The sequence below is a fragment of the Amblyomma maculatum genome, chromosome 10 (assembly GCF_055883805.1).
Source record: "Amblyomma maculatum isolate TAMU_Amacu chromosome 10, ASM5588380v1, whole genome shotgun sequence".
Classification (NCBI taxonomy): domain Eukaryota; kingdom Metazoa; phylum Arthropoda; class Arachnida; order Ixodida; family Ixodidae; genus Amblyomma; species Amblyomma maculatum.
In genome coordinates this window covers 154464064-154482452 of record NC_139353.1, presented here as the reverse complement: position 1 = coordinate 154482452, position 18389 = coordinate 154464064, and the positions used below count along the sequence as shown (strand labels likewise).

General features: G+C 46.0%; 1 protein-coding gene across 1 annotated transcript in view; it reads right to left on the bottom strand.

Moving 5' to 3' along the window:
* Window positions 1–18389, bottom strand: part of LOC146177746 (kelch domain-containing protein 3-like) — an 84994-nt gene that overhangs the window by 20604 nt on the left and 46001 nt on the right. The window lies entirely within an intron of this gene.

The following is an 18389-nucleotide window of genomic DNA, read 5'->3' as shown; positions in this document are numbered from 1 at the left end:
GGGTGATAGCAGTTACTATCATGCTCATTTTCCCCTATATCTAAATATTGTTTTAGATTGGTTAACTATACCGTCATTCTATTTATTAATTTTTTGTATCTAAATTACTAGCATCATGTCACTTTTCTTGTTTTAAGCCACCAATCGTCCAATTGTTTTTTCCTAGCTTCCACCGCAGGTTCAATCACCCGGCCACTAATATCTGTAAGCCCCAGAGCTTCAGGAAGAGTGACTGTACCTTCATCGACTTCCGGAGGGATGCCATTATATTCTAGTAGACTATTGTTACGTATATTATTATTATTATTATTTAACAATACTGCCGCTCTCAATCGAGAGCCTAGCAGACGGGCAAAACACATGTTATGTTACAAGCATACAATATAAAAGAAATGAAAGAATTCTAAACAGTTCCAATAAATGCGGACAACACAGTATACAATTTTTGGGAAAAACAACCGAACAATACTCGCAATAGTATGGCAGCATTTAATAAAAAACATACAAAAAAAAAAAAATAAAAAGATAACAATAGTCGGTGTACCCATAATTAATCCTACGAATTGTTAGTAACGTGTAAAGGCAACCGGGAATAAAAGTAAGAAGCATTAATGGTCTCTTGTAATTAACTCTAGTTGGGTTACGAACTGCGACAATGAATTTGTGTTTTTTTAGAGATGAGCTTAGCTTATTCCATTCTCTTATCGCGCGAGGAAAGAAAGAGTACCCGAATCCGTCGTTAGAAAAAGAGTATCTGTTAGCGCATGCTCGTGGTGGTGCCATGTTATTCTAGACAGTGAATGCGATATGTACGTAGTTGTATCAATTTTGTACTGGCCGTGTAGTAGTTGATAAAGAAATTTTAGTCGGGCTTGTTTTGCTCCAGTCGATAATGTGTTTAAATCTGAACGAGCTAAGAGAAGGGGGGGTGAGTCTGTACGCCTGTATATACCAGTGAAGAGGACGACGATGGACTACAAAGTGGGAGACGACGAAACTGATGCAACTGTTAGTGCTTGCCTGAACACTTACGTCTCTTATCACCTGCTCTGGTTTCCTGTGCTAGCCTTCTGCCGCGTATCATCTTGGTGGAGGTGAATCAAGATTCCCGTACGCACCGATTAACCCATTTACGGTGCCAAAATCTGGATTTGCGCAGCGGCTGTCACCTACCTGAGATCACAACGGCATCACAAACAGCCACGAGGGCTTCCGAAGCAACCCCTACCACCGCGGGAACATCGCCTCAGCCAGTTGTACCCACGAAAATCTTTATTGGCGGCGACCACCCAGACGTTGACGACTGGCTAGATGAGTATGAGCGCTGCAGCCGGAACAACCAGTGAGACGGAAACATCATGCTCGCTAATATCATCTTCTATTTGGCGGAAACAGCTCGAACATGGTTCTAAAACCACGAACACGAGCTCGTTACCTGGGCCATCTGCAAGCAAACGCTTCAGGACTTGTTCGGGAAGCCTATTGGGTGGGCTCTGCCTTCAAAAACGGAACTTTCTTTTCTTGTTCAATCCCTCACGGAGTCCCACCTCGCCTATATTCAGGACGTGCTTGCGTTGTGTCGCAAGGTAGGCAGCTCCATGCCGGAAAGTGACAAGGTGGGGCATATCCTCAAGGGCATCGCGGATGATGCGTTCCACATCCTATTCTGTATGGATTGCTCTACCATCACCTCGGCGCTTCAAATCTGCCGAAATTTTGAGCACGCTAAACAAAGACGTCTCGTACATCGCTTTGAGCATCTTCCGAACACGGCGGCTACATCATCCTGCGATGACCTGGCCCCTTTGCATCTCACGACCGTGACTCGGATCATCCGGAGAGAATTTGAGGCCCTAACTCCTGCACCACTCGTGTCTCCGCTGCCCGACACTGTGTCTATGACACAGGCCGCTGTCCACCAGTAACTTGCGAAAGTCGGCCTCTCCTCCAGCCCCGTGCCACCCCCGCCACCATCGCACCCTGTTCCTTTAGTGGCTGCTGCAACCATCAGCCCAGCCTCCCCATGTCGCTACCTTGGTCACAATCCTGCAGAGAGGCGCACCTAAGACGATAGGCTAATCTTTCATTTGCTGTCGAGCCGGTCACACATCGCGGTATTGCCGTAGCCGTACTTTCCCCACCTCTCGTTCTTATTACAACGCTGACCGTCGGTATGATTATGGACCTCGACGCTTTGCTGCCCAACCAGAGGAGCCCCGCCCAGCTTATGATGGACCTAGACGCTTTCGTTCTCAACCAGATGAGCCTCGCACCGAAACCTTCCCAACTGCTCGTCGCTCTAGCTGATCTCCATCTCCCCAGGCTCGTCGATCCCGTTCACCGGTACCTCGTCACAGCTCCTCCCCGCCATACGCCGGCACCTACTCGGGAAACTAGAGAATGCAGCGCCCCGAAGTGACGCTGCATTACCGACCCGGACTGCCACCTCGGTACTGACCCCCGCCCCAAGACGTAATCTCATTGATATTCGTGAGGATGGATTGCCAATTACTGCACTTATTGACACTGGCGCCCACATTTCGGTCCTCAGTTCCTCGCTCAGCCGATGCCTCAAAAAAGTCCTCACACTCGCCACCTCAGCTACCGTTCGCATTGCGGATGGCAGCACAGCTACAGTGATTGGTATGTGTACTGCACGCATTAGCATTGCCGGCGTCCCTGTGTTATTTACAGTCCTTACCAGTTGCCCTCAAGACGTCATATTAGGCCTCGACTTTTTAACTGCATAATCCGCTCGCACTGACTGTTCTTCTGGACTGCTTCATCTAGACCTGCCCTTTCGTCCCGATGAACAAGTTTATGCAACTTCAACGCACCGCCTTCGCTTCGCTGCATTTACTCGTCTGTCGTCTGAAGCCGCTGTGTATGTGGTGCTCAAGTCGCCTTTCCCATCTATTCCTGCTGGCGACTACATTGTTTTCCCCTTAACCGATGTGACACTGCAGCGTAACATAGCCCTTCCTCACAATATCGTGCACGTAGCGAAAAACCACACATCTTCCAGTCCTGAACTTCGGCTTTTTTGCACAAGTTCTTCCTGAGGGCATTTCTCTCGCCGAACTGACCCCGTTGTCTGACTTTAATGTGTGTGCACTTTTACCTGACTCGAGTATCGACACGGCCTTCACCGTCCCCGCCTACGGGGGCCCACATATCAGGAATGGTAGCTCCTGACTTGTGTTTTAATCGTGCTCGAGCACTTACGAGCCTTCTGACCTCGTACAGTGGCATTTGCGATTTTAGTAACCGCCCCTTGGGACAAACGGCCCTCTTTAGTCATCGTATCGATACCGGAGACGCCAGCCCAATTCACAGAAGACCTTACCGAGTCGCCATTTCATAACATCGCGTCATACAAGATGAAGTGGACAAGATGTTAGCAAGAAGTATTGTAGAGCCCTCGAGCCACCCCTGGGAGCCACCTGCCGTGCTTGTTAAAAGGAGGACAATACCCTGAGGTTCTGCGTTGATTACCGACACCTCAACAAAGCTACAAAGAATAAAGACGTTTACCTACTTCCCAGGATAGATGATGCCCTGGACTGCTTGCACGGTGCCAGTTATTTCTCTTCGATTGATCTTCGTTCGGGTTTCTGGCAGATCGCGGTCGACGAACGGGAATGGTTTATTGTTTCTGTGTATTTACCACACACTGCACATGTGTCATCTCAATTGTTAAATTTCTTTTTGTAGCTGCGTGTTCTAAGGTACCCTGATCTAGCTTCAAAACACAGGGCACTGCCTCTTGAGTTATCAAAGAAAGCTTCTTTCCGATTTGCCTTTTCCACTTTCGGTATAATTCCACACTCCGTTTCTTTTCCATAGAATTTACCCAATTTTACCTTCTGTGTTTTTCACCTGTTGCTTAACGCTGTTTATTTCTTCCTCCTTGTGACCAGTATACTTACCGGTTAGTTTCCTTGTTTTTTTCCTCCATTTTTAGTCAACGCTTTCTAGGTATAAGGTATATATTTAAATACTTTAGCTGCCCATCTGTTACTGTCCAATTTCCTCATGCGTTCCTCATATAATATTGTTACGCCCTTAGCGTCGCGACGGAGACGTTCTAGTCGGTTCAGTACGCTAGGTACACGCGGCTAGCGGGAACGACACAAGTGCCACAAGACAAAGGTCGAACGGGCGCGCACACTTCTTTTTCCTCTTTCTTCTTTCTTCCTCCGTGCTCTGTTTGAGAACAAGTCCGTAACACTTCCCCCGTCGCAGGCGAAGCCTTCCGGGCGAGTCAATCGTCAGCACGAGGATGGCAGGGTTTCAGACGCGCGACGTGGGCAAGCTCAGTTCGTGAAGAACGTCGGCCACTTTTGGTAAGGCGCGCAATCCGATAGGTGAGGTCACTAATTGCCTCGAGGATAACATAGGGACCGATATAGTGCGCGAGCAGTTTCTGATTTAAGCCACGCTTCCTTAGTGGACGCCAAAGCCAGACCATATCTCCAGGGAGGTAGGTGACGTGGCGATGGTGGTCGTCGTAGCGGGATTTCGAGCGCTTTTGTGAGGCGAGAGTTCTCAAGCGGGCTATCCGGCTGGCTTCTTCAGCCCGGCACAGGATCTCAGCAATCTCAGGTTCGCCGTCTGTGGAGAACGGGAGGATGGTGTCGAGGATGTGTCGAGGAGACCGGGCATAGAGGAGAAAGAATGGACTGTAACTTGTTTCCTGTTGGGCGGTGTTGTATGGGTATGTCATAAATGGTAGCACAGTGTCCCAGTCCTTGTGGTCGGCGGCGACGTACATTGAAAGCATGTTGGTGAGTGTCCGGTTGGTTCGCTCGGTCAACCCATTCGTTTGCGGATGATACGGGGTAGAATGTCGGAAATGCGTTTGGCACAAACGAAGGAGTTCTTCGACAACATCAGCGGTGAACTGACGCCCTCGGTCGCTGATCAACACTCGGGGAGGCCCATGGCGCAGTATAATAAAGTGCAGCAGGAAGAGGGAGACTTGGTGTGCAGTAGCCGATGGAAGGGCTGCCGTCTCACAGTAACGAGTGTGGTAATCAGTGCAGATGACGATCCAGCGGTTGCAAGAATGAGACTTGGGAAAGGGTTCCAAGAGGTCTACCCCGACTTTCTCAAAAGGGGATCTTGGAGGCGTCACCGGATGAAGAAGACCAGGAAGAGTGCCGGCGGGGCGTTTGTGACTCGCACACTGAGCACAGCTAGCCACATACTTCTCAGTGGTTTCACGCATCCGGGGCCAGTAGAAACGTTCTTGGATGCGATAGAGCGTCTGCGCAGATCCCAGGTGTCCCGAAGTGGGGTCGTCGTGCATAACGTGCAAAACAGAGGAGCGTAGGCCGACGGGCACCACCAGAAGGTAGCGGAGGCCAGTGGGAGAACTCTGCGCTTACCGTACTTCGAAAGATGCCCAGCCCATATCTCCCTGTCCCACCTCATTTGTGGTTTTGCCGTCGGCACCCGGTCGTCCGACGGCTCTCTGATTTATTTTTAATGTCTCACTGTACCTCTGATTTTAGGCACAAAACCGCATTTCTGAAAGTAAGCCCATACACCATATTTCATTTCCAAGTATGCCCTTAAAACCTGATACCTGTTATATTTCCACAATGCCCTATGCTTCATCATCACGGTATTTCTTCACCCTTCTGTCTTGAGTAATTGCTAATGCTTTTCAATGTATGCCAATCCTTCATTTACTCATACCCCAAGATATTTATATTCTGCCACTCGGGTACTTCATGGCCTTGTATTTTGAGACCCTGATCAGCTGAGCCGTTGCAAATCATCAGACTCGACTTAACTGCTTCAAAACTGAAGTCTAAAACGTCCCCTACGTCTTTTCAATGCTTAACTAGAGTTTGCAAGTCTTCATGGATATCTGCTAATGTATATTCCCCAGTCTTTAGTCGTGGAGGTTCCATTCCCCATTCCTCAGGCCTGCGTGCCAGGAGCGGGGAGTAGCTGGCCTCCTAAATCGGTGGAAAATAAAGTTTTAATCATCCAATAAATCATGCATAAATGAAGCTGACACCTGCCTCTGGGCGTCCGATCCACGCGTATGCGGCGCCTTTCATTTCGAGCCGCACCACACAGCAAATAGAAGCAGACCCAGATGAGGCAGGCATCAGCGGCGTGTAAAATTGTTTTACAGGAAACAAAAGGCGCAGTATCTACCAGGATTCTCCGCGGACATACGTGCCGCGCCGTAAAGTAAAGGAGAAAGATGGGAGAGAATGGGAAAGGTGCTGTAGTGGAGGGCTACGATCCATTGCGCTATAATGGCTTTTGCCTCATCGCACTTAGTGGTCCAAAGTGCCCTCTAGAATTTTGTTTCAACAAGCTTGGCGCTAAAGTGTGCTATGTGGGATGCGCTGTGCTCCACCATGGTTTAGCTAAATGTACCCGACGACATTCGATAAATGCATACAGCACAAACAAATCTGCAGTTATTATTAAAATGCCGACATAAAACACAATACGGTGTATCTTCAGGTGTTCCTCAAAGGTCTGCGCTGGGGCCCATATTTTTATCATCCTCATATTCATCAGAAGCAGCAGCGGCAGCCTCACTATACCCACTGCATGGCGAAGGCATCTCCATATTCCTCATATAAAACCTAACCTCATCTGCCCATCTAATTTTCTGCCGCCCCCCGCTACGCTTTCCTTCTCCTGGAATCCATTTTGTTACCCTGAGCGACCATCGGCTATCCTCTCTTCGCACTACATCTCCTGCCCATAGGGATGTAAAACTGCCGGAAATTTTGGTTAGAAAAAAAAAAGAAAAGATTTCTCCCCTGAAACATTGGAAACATTGGAAAAATATCAATTATTTCTATTAATCAAGGAGTGTAGCTGCATTAAAACATCATAAAGTCTCCATTTTTAGCACAGTGCTGCTCGTGAAAATTTCGCGCTGCTTTTAGACGGTTATAAAAAGACAAATGACACCTTTGTTGGTTCTAGAAGATTGTGTATTGCAGCCTCCACTACCGCGTAAGAAAAGAAGTGGTCAAATTTAGTCTGTATGCACGCCTGGCGCAGGCATAGGCCCACGGGATGTAGATACAGAAGGTGTGTTCATTCATTCCAACATGCAGCTTAAAATGTCTAGTTTCATGAGCGGCGCCGGATATGAGAGGAGCAACAATTCGTAGTAGTGCGTGCAGGCGACGTTTTGAGTTTCCATGCCTCCGTTTCTTCATCGCGTTCTTTTTTCGTCTCATATATATTTCACTTGTAATTTGTTTTTTCTGGCAAAATCTTATGCGGAGTTCAATATATATCTCAATTTTTCTCTGTAATCATGTGGCGGTAAGATCTGGCCATGTTGCTGTGTTTTCGCCTTCCTGGTACTAGTCTTATCTTCCTATATTTTCATTCGAATCTCCTTCTTTATAATCCTGTGAGTTATCTTGTACTGTTCGAGGTTTATCTCATTTTTCCTTACATCAAAAACGGAATCATATCTACATGCAACATTTCTGTATGTTCATTATGTATTCTTATATAGGCTTACTCTTGCTAGTCCTTTTATTTTTCTCGCGCAAATGTTAACATGTAGTTCAAAGTTTGCCACATTTATCTCCAAATAAGCATTGTGTATAAATACGCATCAGACAATTCTATCTTTTTAGCTTTACTCTAGTCCTTTATTATAAACGGCTCCTTTCTTCCTTTATCAAATCTGGGTAGTTTACCGTTTACCGTATTTCTCGTTAGTAAAATAAGCAATCTCACAAAAAATGCTCTTTTGCATGTGTTCCTAGTTTATTGTTGAATACAATAGACGCACGTGAACTGCCAGTTCTGTTCATTTTCTTATAATGTTTGGTAGCCAGGTTAACATTCATCGCATTTTTAATCAGATCATTGACATACCATGGCGCTCTAGTACTGGCGATGTATTTGTGCTCGCTTCCTCCTAGATTGCTCTAATCTGTTCATGTTGAGTTTCAGATCTTTTTTCTTCCAATTAATTTGTGTGCATTCAAATTGTATCATGTTATTTGAAAAGGGTTGGAACACCAAGTTTTAAGAATTTATAAGGCTGTTATGGGTTTTCTCTGTACATGAGGTCACTCACAGCCAAAATCTGAACACAACAAACCTTTCACATATATTTTAATTTAGCTCAAAAAAATCCTTAAATGCTCTTTCGCCCGATCGAGACGATCGTTAACGCCATTTAACATAACGACATATAAAGCTCATAAGTGTATCAGTGAATACTGGTGACGTCATATCACAGTAACGTGACGTACTATCAATGGCGCAACGGCGCGCTATAACTGCCAGCTGGTGCATTGGTAGACGATGGCATGATCATCAGGTGCTTCCGCCGCTGTATGGGCATAGGCGCGAGAACTAACTCTTCATAGCAATGAGGTTACAACCTGACTAGATTTTCTTTCAATTTTATTGGAAATACGAATAAGCATATCAAGACCAGATTTCACAACCTCGCGTTTCGACACTCAGTAAAAGGTGGAACAACAAAAAAATTGCAGAATTTCGGCACCTGAAATTGTTTTAGTAACATTTATCACGGAACGTTCTGCAGTAAGTCTAATTTATGCAACGAAACATAAATAACAGCAAATAACTTATATTCCTTCCACGGCCTTTCTAGTGCTCTTTCCTACTTAGAAGCAGCCCTCTATCATTTCATTTAGAATAACTTTTCATGTTACTTTATGGGAACCATAATCTATGGTTTCCTTTTTTCAGTTTTTTATACCTACGGAAAAAAATAAGAAAAAAGTGTTTTTCAAAAATTTCATGTTTTATTTCCGAGCCTTCTCATGCCCATTATTTATTTCCACTAGAATGTCAGTAAATTGAATTATTTATCTGACCCACTCTGCACACTTCCTATCTCTTCATTTTACCCCTGCCCTTTTTCGTTCCATAGCCCCCTGCGTTGTCCTCAACTTAAGTAGAACCCTCTTGGTTAGCCTCCACGTTTCAGCCCCATAGGTGAGCACAGGTAAGATTCAACTGTCGTGTACTTTCCTCTTGAGCGATACCGGTAAGCTGCTAGTCATAATCTGCGAGTGCTTGCCAAATGCGCTCCATCCCAATCTTATTCTTTTTGTTATTTCCTTTTCATGGTCCGGATCTGCGGTTACGACATGTCTAAATAGACATATTCGCCTACTACTTCCAGTGCTTCGCTACCTAGCGTAGACTGCTGTTCCTTCCCTAGGCTATTCAACATTACCTAGTCTTCTGCATGTTGATTTTCAAGCCTACCTATTTACTTTTCTTGTCTAGGTCATCAATCATTCTTTGCAATTCATTCCCTGAGCAAGGCAATGTCATCAGCAAATTGCAGATTACTGAAATATTCTCCATCTACCCTTATCCCTAGCTGCTCTCATTCCAAGTCTCTGAATACTTCCTCTAAGCAAGCTATGAATAGTAAACGGGAGATTGTGTCTCCTTGCCTAACACGTTTCTTTATCGGAATTTTATTACTTTGTTTAATTATTGCTGTGTAGCGACTATATATATATATATATATGGCCGCGTGCTTCGGAGCGTGAAGGCAAGGAAGAAGAGGCTGAAGGGAAGAAGAGGAAACAGAAGCAGCAGTCGTGTCTACTGATGTGCCTTGAGGACACGCAGTGGCTTAGACTGCAAATAAACACCCCCATTACGTACTGAGTACGTAACAGTTGTGGTGGAGGTGCTGGGTATAGATCAACACGGATCCCCTTTGTCTTCGACGAAGCCACCGATCCGCTGGTTTGCCACCCCTACCATCTAACATGACTCAAGACAGCGATGCTGATCGAACAACACCTGCGGTGAGCAGCTGGCAGCACTACCGCGAGGCGCGCACATTTGGTGGAAAATCTGAGGAGGACGTTGACTAGAGACTAACCAACTACGAGTGGGTGTGCCGGTACAATCATTGGAATTCAATCGTGAAACTAGCGAACGTAGTGTTCTTATTGGAAGGCACCGCCCTAGTTTGGTTTAATAATCATGAAGACTCACTCACCAGCTCAAATTTTTTCACAGAAGTGATAAAGGAGTGCTTTGGCGAAGGATCCGCGAGGAAGAAACGCGCAGAGCAAACGTTGATGCAGCGAGTCCAGGTACCTGGCGAGACTTGCACCAAATATATTGAGGACATTTTTAAATTGCGCAAGATTGTGAACCTTCGAATGTCCGATGAAGATAATGTAGGGCACTTGCTCAGAGGTATCGCTGTAGATGTCTGAACATTTGTATCACTAAAGATAATTTGAACTCTACATCTGACTTCATCAGGTACTGCCGCACTTTCGAAACCTTGAAGTTGCGCCGCATCACGCCTAAATTTGGGCGACTGGTCAACGTCACATCTGTTGCGAGCGTTGATGTCAGTGCTCCGAAGTCCATGGCTGATCTGATAACCCGGATCTTGCGGGAAGAATTGCTGCGTGACAAAGATTCTGCGTGCCGGGATGAACACCAGTATGATGGTTGCGCGCTGCAAGCAGAACCCGCGACACTATCAACTTCCTGGATTCCGGCTTTAAATCCATCACGCTTTGACGAGAGCAAACAGTACAACTATTTAAGCACTTCTCAGCCATGGATGGGCCGAAGAAGCACCTACAGACGCGAGGTGGTTCCTCAGCAACGCCGGCCCGATTACTACCGCCAACCAGAACGAGTTTCCACCGACTTTTACTCTGACCGGTGGCACCAGCATTCTCTGTGTTATAGCTTTGTTACAGTTTTAGCCGCATAGGTAAGTACAGGTAAAATGCAACTGTTGCATACTTTCCTCTTGAGCGAAACCGGTAAGCTTCCTTTCCTTGGAATACAGTTCTTTACCCTTAACGACCATCGATTGTCTTATCTATATACTACATGTCCTGCCCATGCCCATTTCTTCTTCTTGATTTCCACTAGAGTGTCAGTGACGTAAGTTACTTCTCTGACCCAATCTGTACGTTTCCTATCTCTTAACGTTATCCCTACCATTTTTCTTTGCATAGCCCTATGCGTTGTCCTCAACTTAAGTAGAACCCTCTTTTTTAGCCTCCACGTTTCAGCCGTTTCACTGAGGGCTTATCAAAGTAGCGCACAAACAAGTGTGCGCGCGACTATTACATGTATTTGTTTATTCGGCATACCTATATCGCCTCGACTGTTATATTGTTGGGGGCAAATAAACAGGGGTCAAAGTAGCAAACATCGGTACATACAATAGCACGGAAGCATTAAAACTCTGGAATAAAGACAGTCTATAGTAACGTCTTGAAAGATATCAACACACACTGTAAATTTCCTAACAATTAGAAAACTGACAAGTGCACACAATAGCACGAATATGGAAACCAATAAAACAACATTCAATGAACAAGATTCCGAATTATGTTTTCAATGTGAGACGCAGACATAACTTCACCAGGGCGATCATTCCAATCATTAGCGGCACGAGGAAAAAATTTATAAACGCATTTGTACAGCATTGATAAGCTCTATAGCTTCATTAGAGTGATATGTCCTAGGTTAGGCGTAATTAGGCCGCCAATAAAAAACGTTTTCTCAATGTCACTTTCATTTTCATTTTCTCTGGGCGAAGATTTTTCTCCGCGGAGGGACAGTTTTCCTACCTAATCCTTCTCATATACCAGATCCTCTAAATGTTGACTAATTTCATTTTCCATCTCGCCCCGCCTTGGTGGTGCAGTGGTTAGGGTCCTCGAATACTGTGCCCAAGGAAGCGGGTCGAATTCCAGCTGCAGCGGCCGCTTTTCGATGAAGGCGAAAAGCAAGGCACCCCTGTATGTGCGATGTCAGTGCGCGTTAAAGAACCCCAGGTGGTCGAAATTTCCGGAGCCCTCCACTACGGCGTCTCTCATATCCTGAGCAGCTTTCGAACGTTAAGCCATCTACAACCAAACTACAACAAAATTTTCAACTTTCTTGCAAATTTTAATGCGGCTATCCCCACTCCAAGGCAATTAGTGCACACAAGGCTGGCTGGTTTTTCGTCGCCCTTGTACTCTATATATTGTTCGAAAAGGTATCACCGTTGTCAAGTCTGTATCCCTGATGCTACATAAAACTCAAAAACGTGCTACAAAAAGCACGCAACTGTTGTCTCTATAAAATATCGGCCAGCTATTTCACTTCGGATCGCTTAAAATACTGTCATATCATTTCGGTTTTAATTTGTCATCCATCTGCTAATCAAGTTGGTGGATACTTTGCGATATGGTTCCGAACGGACGAAATATGGGCCTCCAAAGAAAAAAGAACGCCAAACCAATTGCAGACGTGTCTTTGCCAATGTTTGTTGTAGTCTCTCAATGCCAAATATCCGGTGAATGAAAGTGCGGTGTTAAAAGCGCCATCGGGTGTACCTTTCACACAAACCTCACGTAACATTAAAATAAAGAAATGGTTTCCGTTATGAAACCAATCATGCTTTAAATGAAAGCCGAACTTGACATGACTGCTAAAAATCGGACGCAATCTGCTGTGAGTAGCAACAGTGAGGAAAAGCTTGCAGGCGGGCAAAGTACACTTCGAGAGCCGACTAAAGCAACAGTGTAGTCTCATCGGTTGGTTGGCCGCGAGAACTTGAGAAGGCTGTCAGCGTCTCCTACAGGCTGGTCCTGCTTGCATTTTTCGCATTGAAATATACCTCAGTGCCGCGGTGGTGTAGCGGTAAAACATCCGCCTCGCATGCAAGAGGACCGGGGTTCAAATCCGGTGCCGCGCAATTGTCCACCGGATTTAAAAATAAAAAATATCTGCGTGTCGATGGAATTGTATAAAAAGGTTTGGGGTGCGACCTGATGCCGGTGAACACCTCCGGCAACGCACTCCCTCACCAGAACAGGAGTTGGCCACCCTGGTGCAGTAATTGGCCGCAACCGCCTATGATCAGCTCCATAAAACCCCGGCCCTCAGTCACCAGCGGCTGCTGAACAACTGACCACGGCAGCGGTCAGACCTGTGACGCAGCAGGGGGTAATAAGAACTTCTGGCTCCGCTGGACAGGCCGCCATTGGAAATTGACCCTGGCAACGTTTAATGCTAGAACCCTAGCTAGTGAAGCTAGTTTACAGTGCTGTTAGAGGAACTAGAGGGTATGAAATAGGGTGTCATAGGGCTTAGTGAGGCTAGGAGGCCGAATGAGGCGTATACTGTACTGAAGGATAGGCATGTACAGTGTTATCGAGGCTTACCAGAGAGGCGACAACTAGGAGTAGGTTTCCTTGGCAAATAAGTATATAGCAGGTAATAAAGATTTTATAGTATTAATGAGAGGGTGGCAGTCATCGTAGTTAGGCTTAATAAACGGTATAAACTGAAGGTTGTACAAGCCTATGCACCTACATGTAGCTATGAAGACAAGGCAGTTGAAAGCTTCTACGAAGATGTAGAATCGGCAATGCGAAAAGTAAAGACGCAGTATACTGTACTAATGGGCGACTTCAATGCCAAGGTAGGGATAAACCAGGCAGGAGACCAGGCAGTAGGTGACTATGGCATTGGTTCTAGGAATAGCAGGGGGGAGTTACTACTTGAGTTTGCAGAGCGCAATAACTTAAGAATCATGAATACCTTCTTCAGCAAAACAGAAGAACCGGAAATAGACATGGAAAAGTCCTAACGGGGAGACTAAAAATGAAATTGACTTTATAATGTGTTCAACTCCAGCCATCGTGCAAGATGTAGAGGTAATCGGGAAAGTGCGATGCAGTGACCACAGGATGGTGAGGTCCCGAATTAGCCTAAATGCGAAGAAGGAACAGAACAGATTAGTAAGAAAGAAACCCATCAACAAATTAGCGGTGAGGGGGAGGGCAGAAGAATTCAGGATCTTGCTACAAAATAGATATTCAGCTGTAACCGAGGATGGCGACATTACCGTAGAAGCAATGAAGAATATTTTCAGAGATATCATTACTGAGTGTGTGGTAGAAGTAGGCGGTAGGATAGTTAGAGAGGATACCGGTAAGCTGTCTAAGGAGACGAAACACTTGATTAAGAAAAGCCAGAGTAAGAAAGCTTCCAATCCAAAAGACCAGATAGAATTGGCCGAATGGAGAAAATTGAGCATGCTGTAAAGAACGGGGGAAGCCTTAAAGCGTGAAAGAAGAAATTGGGCATAGGCAAAAACCAGATGTATGCAATAAGGGACAAGGTGGGCAGCGTCATCACGAATATGGACAAGATAGTCAAAGTAGCCGAGGAGTTTTATACAGATCTCTACAGTAGCCAACGAAGTCAGGACCGTAACGAGATTAGCGGCAGGGAAAAACAGTCAGACGTTCCACCAGAGACGAAGGATAAGGTCAAGAAAGCATTATAAACTATGAAAAGGGGGAAATCATCTGGAGATGATCAGATAACTACAGATTTGCTAAAAGACGGGAGGGGATATCGTGCTAGAAAAACTGGCCACCCTGTAAACGCAGTGCCTGGTGTCATCGATGGTACCGGAACCATGGAAGAATGCAAACATTATCCTCATTCATAAGACAGGGGACTCTAAGGACCTTAAAAATTATAGACCAATCAGCTTACTGTCTGGTACTTATAATGTAGGTAATCGCTAATAGAATCAGGACAACCTTAGACCGCAATCAAACAAAGGATCAAGCAGGTTTTCGGAAACGGTACTCTACTATCGATTATATACATACCATCAATAAGATGATAGAAAAATGCTCGGAATATAACCAGCCCTTATACATAGCATTCATTGATTACGAAAAAGCATTTGACTAAGTTGAAACATCGGCGGTGATGCAGGCATTGCGAAATCAAGGGGTAGACGAGCCGTACGTGAAAGTGCTGGAAGATATACATAGTGGCTGCACAGCAACCATAGTCTTCTTTTTTTCAGTCGATATTTATTGCCTCAGGGCATCAGTAGGGTATGAGATGAAGGATGAATAAATATATTAAATGAATGGAAAAGGTTGGCTGATTTTATGAAGTCCAGAAGTGAGCGATGATGAGGTCCCTGCATCCAAGTGACGTATGAGGCAGGATTGGTTGCTTAAAGGCCAGCTTTGCTCAGGTGCCGGATTCGTGTTGGCTTGAGTGCTGGGCAGTCCCACAGCAAGTGGTGGATGTCGGCCTCGACATCTTCGTTTTTACAGATCGGGCATCCTGGGCGAGTGTTGGAAGTATGACCACGTCCTAGTGACAGCTGGTGTAAGGGCAACACCGACCCGGATCCTCCTAAGCACAACCTCCTCTGCATGGGTGAGACCGCGGGGAAGGGATATCGCACACGGAGGGATACGTGCACGTGTGCGGCGCCGGAGATGCTCCATTCTTGACAAAAGGAGGGTAGCGTCGTCGACTTCGAGAAGGCGTGGGATTGATGCGTCTTGGTTCACGAGGGGGGTTGCAAAATCAGCTTGACTTTGGGAAGGCAGCAGATCCCGTGGGACCCACTCAATGCGTATTGATTGTGGGATGCGCGCCGCAAGCTGGTGGACGTCCTGGCAAATTTTAGGGCAGCGGCTGACACCTCGGAGCAGACGTACTGCTTGAAGTGCGTCAGTGCGGATGACAACGTGGGCTGTAGGGAGCATGGTTATGGAAGTCACGGAGCAGAGTGCCTCCTGAATTGCCACAAGCTCTGCGCAGAAAGATGTAACTGGTTCCGGCAGCTGAAACGTAGTTGTCTGATTCAGGCTAGGTCTCCGTAGACAGTAGATTGCCGTTTTGGCTTCACAGCCTTGCAGGCTTCCATCTACGTACACTACTATGGAATCTTGAGGCAAGTGAGTATCTTGCTCTTCAAATTTCGGCGCAGCAACAATGCCGAGTTGGCAGACGTTGGTCTGCGGATGTCAGTTGGCTTGTTGTCTCCTAACTGTATAAATTTCCAGGGAGGGAGAACTGGCGCAGGTGGCTGAAGAATACTGTGTGACGTTGCATACGCCCTCAGTGCTTGCGTGGAATGTGATAAAGTGGCCTTGAATCTGCGAGCATCACGACGCTACTGCACCAGTTCATCGATGGTGTTGAGCTGCGCATTCTCCTGTAACCCTACGACCGGTGTGAGTCGTGGAAGGCATGTTATGGTCCTTATAGCTTCTCGATTTACGGCTTCAAGGCGATCCCATTGTGCCCTTGTAAGATGCTGGAACTGGGCCTGATAAACAATAAGTTGCTGCAGAACCGCCCTCACTAACTGGCGTGCAACAGACGAGCCAGCGCCATCCGTTTTAGGTGCAATGCTTCTTATTAAACTCATAGTTTGAAGTGCTTGCTTTTTTGCCTGAGAAAGCCAAGCAGTCGCTGATCCTGATTGGCGCATTGTTAAGCCCAGAATTTTCAGGCTAGAACTTTCTGGTATTGGGGTGCCTGATAGAGAGAGACGAATTGGATTTGAGGTAAGTTTAAGGCGTCCCCAGCGGTTGGCGACTGACGTGTATGACGCTTTACACACAGAATGTTGAAGGCCAATGGAGGATGCGTAATCAGAGGTTACGTCTAATGCTGACTGAAGGGCGGCCTCTTGAGTGAGAAAAAAGGCCATAGTTCTTCATAAAGAAAGTAACAAAATTCCCATAAAGAAAGGTGTTAGGCAAGGAGACACAATATCTCCCCAGTACTATTCACAGCTTGCTTAGAGGAAGTATTCAGAGACTTGAAATGGGAGCAGTAAGGGATAAGGGTAGATGGAGCATACCTCAGTAATCTGCGATTTGCTGATGACATTGCCTTGCTAAGTAACTCGGGGGATGAACTGAACTGCAAATAATGATTGATGACCTAGACAGGAAAGGTAGAAAGGTAGGCTTGAAACTCAATATGTAGAAGACTAAGGTAATGTTCAACAGCCTCGGGAAGGAACAGCAGTTTACATTAGGTAGCGAAGTACTGGAAGTAGTAGGCGAATATGTCTACCTAGGACAGATAGTAACCGCAGATCCGGACCATGAAAAGGAAATAACAAGAAGAATAAGACTGGGATGGAGCGCATTTGGCAAGCACTCGCAGATTATGACTAGCAGCTTACCGGTATCGCTCAAGAGGAAAGTATACTACAGTTGCATCTTACCTGTACTCACCTATGGGGCTGAAACGTGGAGGCTAACCAAGAGAGTTCTACTTAAGTTGAGGACTACCAAGAGGGCTATGGAATAAAATATGGTAGGGGTAACATTAAGAGAAATGAAGCGTGCAGAGTGGGTCAGAGAAATAACTCAAGTTACCGACATTCTAGCGGAAATTAAGAAGAAGAAATGGGCATGGGCAGGACATGTAGTGCGAAGAGAGGATAACCGATGGTCGCTTATGGTAACAAACTGGATTCCTAGGGAAGGAAAGCGTAGCAGGGGGCGGCAGAAAGTTAGGTGGGCGGATGAGGTTAAGAAGTTCGCAGGGGTCAAGTGGATGCAGCTAGCACAGAACCGGGTTAAGTGGAGAAATATGGGAGAGGCCTTCGCCTTGCAGTGGGTATAGTCTGGCTGATGATGACGACCTCTCTTTGAAACTATTCATGCCAGTGAAGTTGAGTCGTGAAAACAACATTGAAAGCATTTTCAAGCAGTCTGTACCCTTCCACTTATTACCAACAATGCCGTCCCTCCCGTGGCAGTGATTACACCGAAATTGACTCAGTTAGTTTGGTAATATTGCCACGTGCCTAGCGCCGCGCGACTGCCGTGCATGGGGACGAAGCGGTTGTTGTCTCGAGAGGCGCGCTGGTGCTGGACTCTGTATTATCGGAACTAGAAGCGACCTTATTCTCGGGTCCTCGTCTACGTGTACCTTCATGGCTCACTGTGGCTTGAGTCGTGACAATATGACGGCAGCGCTATTCATTGGCGATTCACTGGAAAGAAATTCGCCAAGAGCAGTCAGCGATAATGCGGTGGGCTCAGATTCATGACAGGACTATCAATCACAGCGAGAGTTGTGATATAGTTTCTTTGGAAAAGAGCAGCACAAGCTCCACAGAACCGCTTGGGGTTCATCGTCCTCTCAAGATCTGTGCTCTATACTGGTTTAGGGCAGTTAATAAGGATGTGTTATTATGCTCGCATCAAAAAAAAACATTTGGAGAGCAGCGTCAGACAAGGCTATACGTGTTTTCAAGAAGGGAGTTTCAACGATGCTGTTATGCTTCAGCTCTGAAGACTGTTGGCGTCCGTTAATGAACATGTTGAGACCTTTTTGAAAAGTAGTAAGCATGTTTAATTTCAGCCACTCCATGTGTGGCGTCACAACCCTCTCAATCAATGACAGTTTTCCCTACGCGACAGAGGTTTCCCGCTCAGTGGGCGGTCTATATGTCTCACGTTAATAAATCTAAACTATTTCAAGATTTGTCATCGCATAGCAGGACATGTAAGCCCTAATTATTTGCTTCGGCATATTAACAGCACAGCCAAATAAAC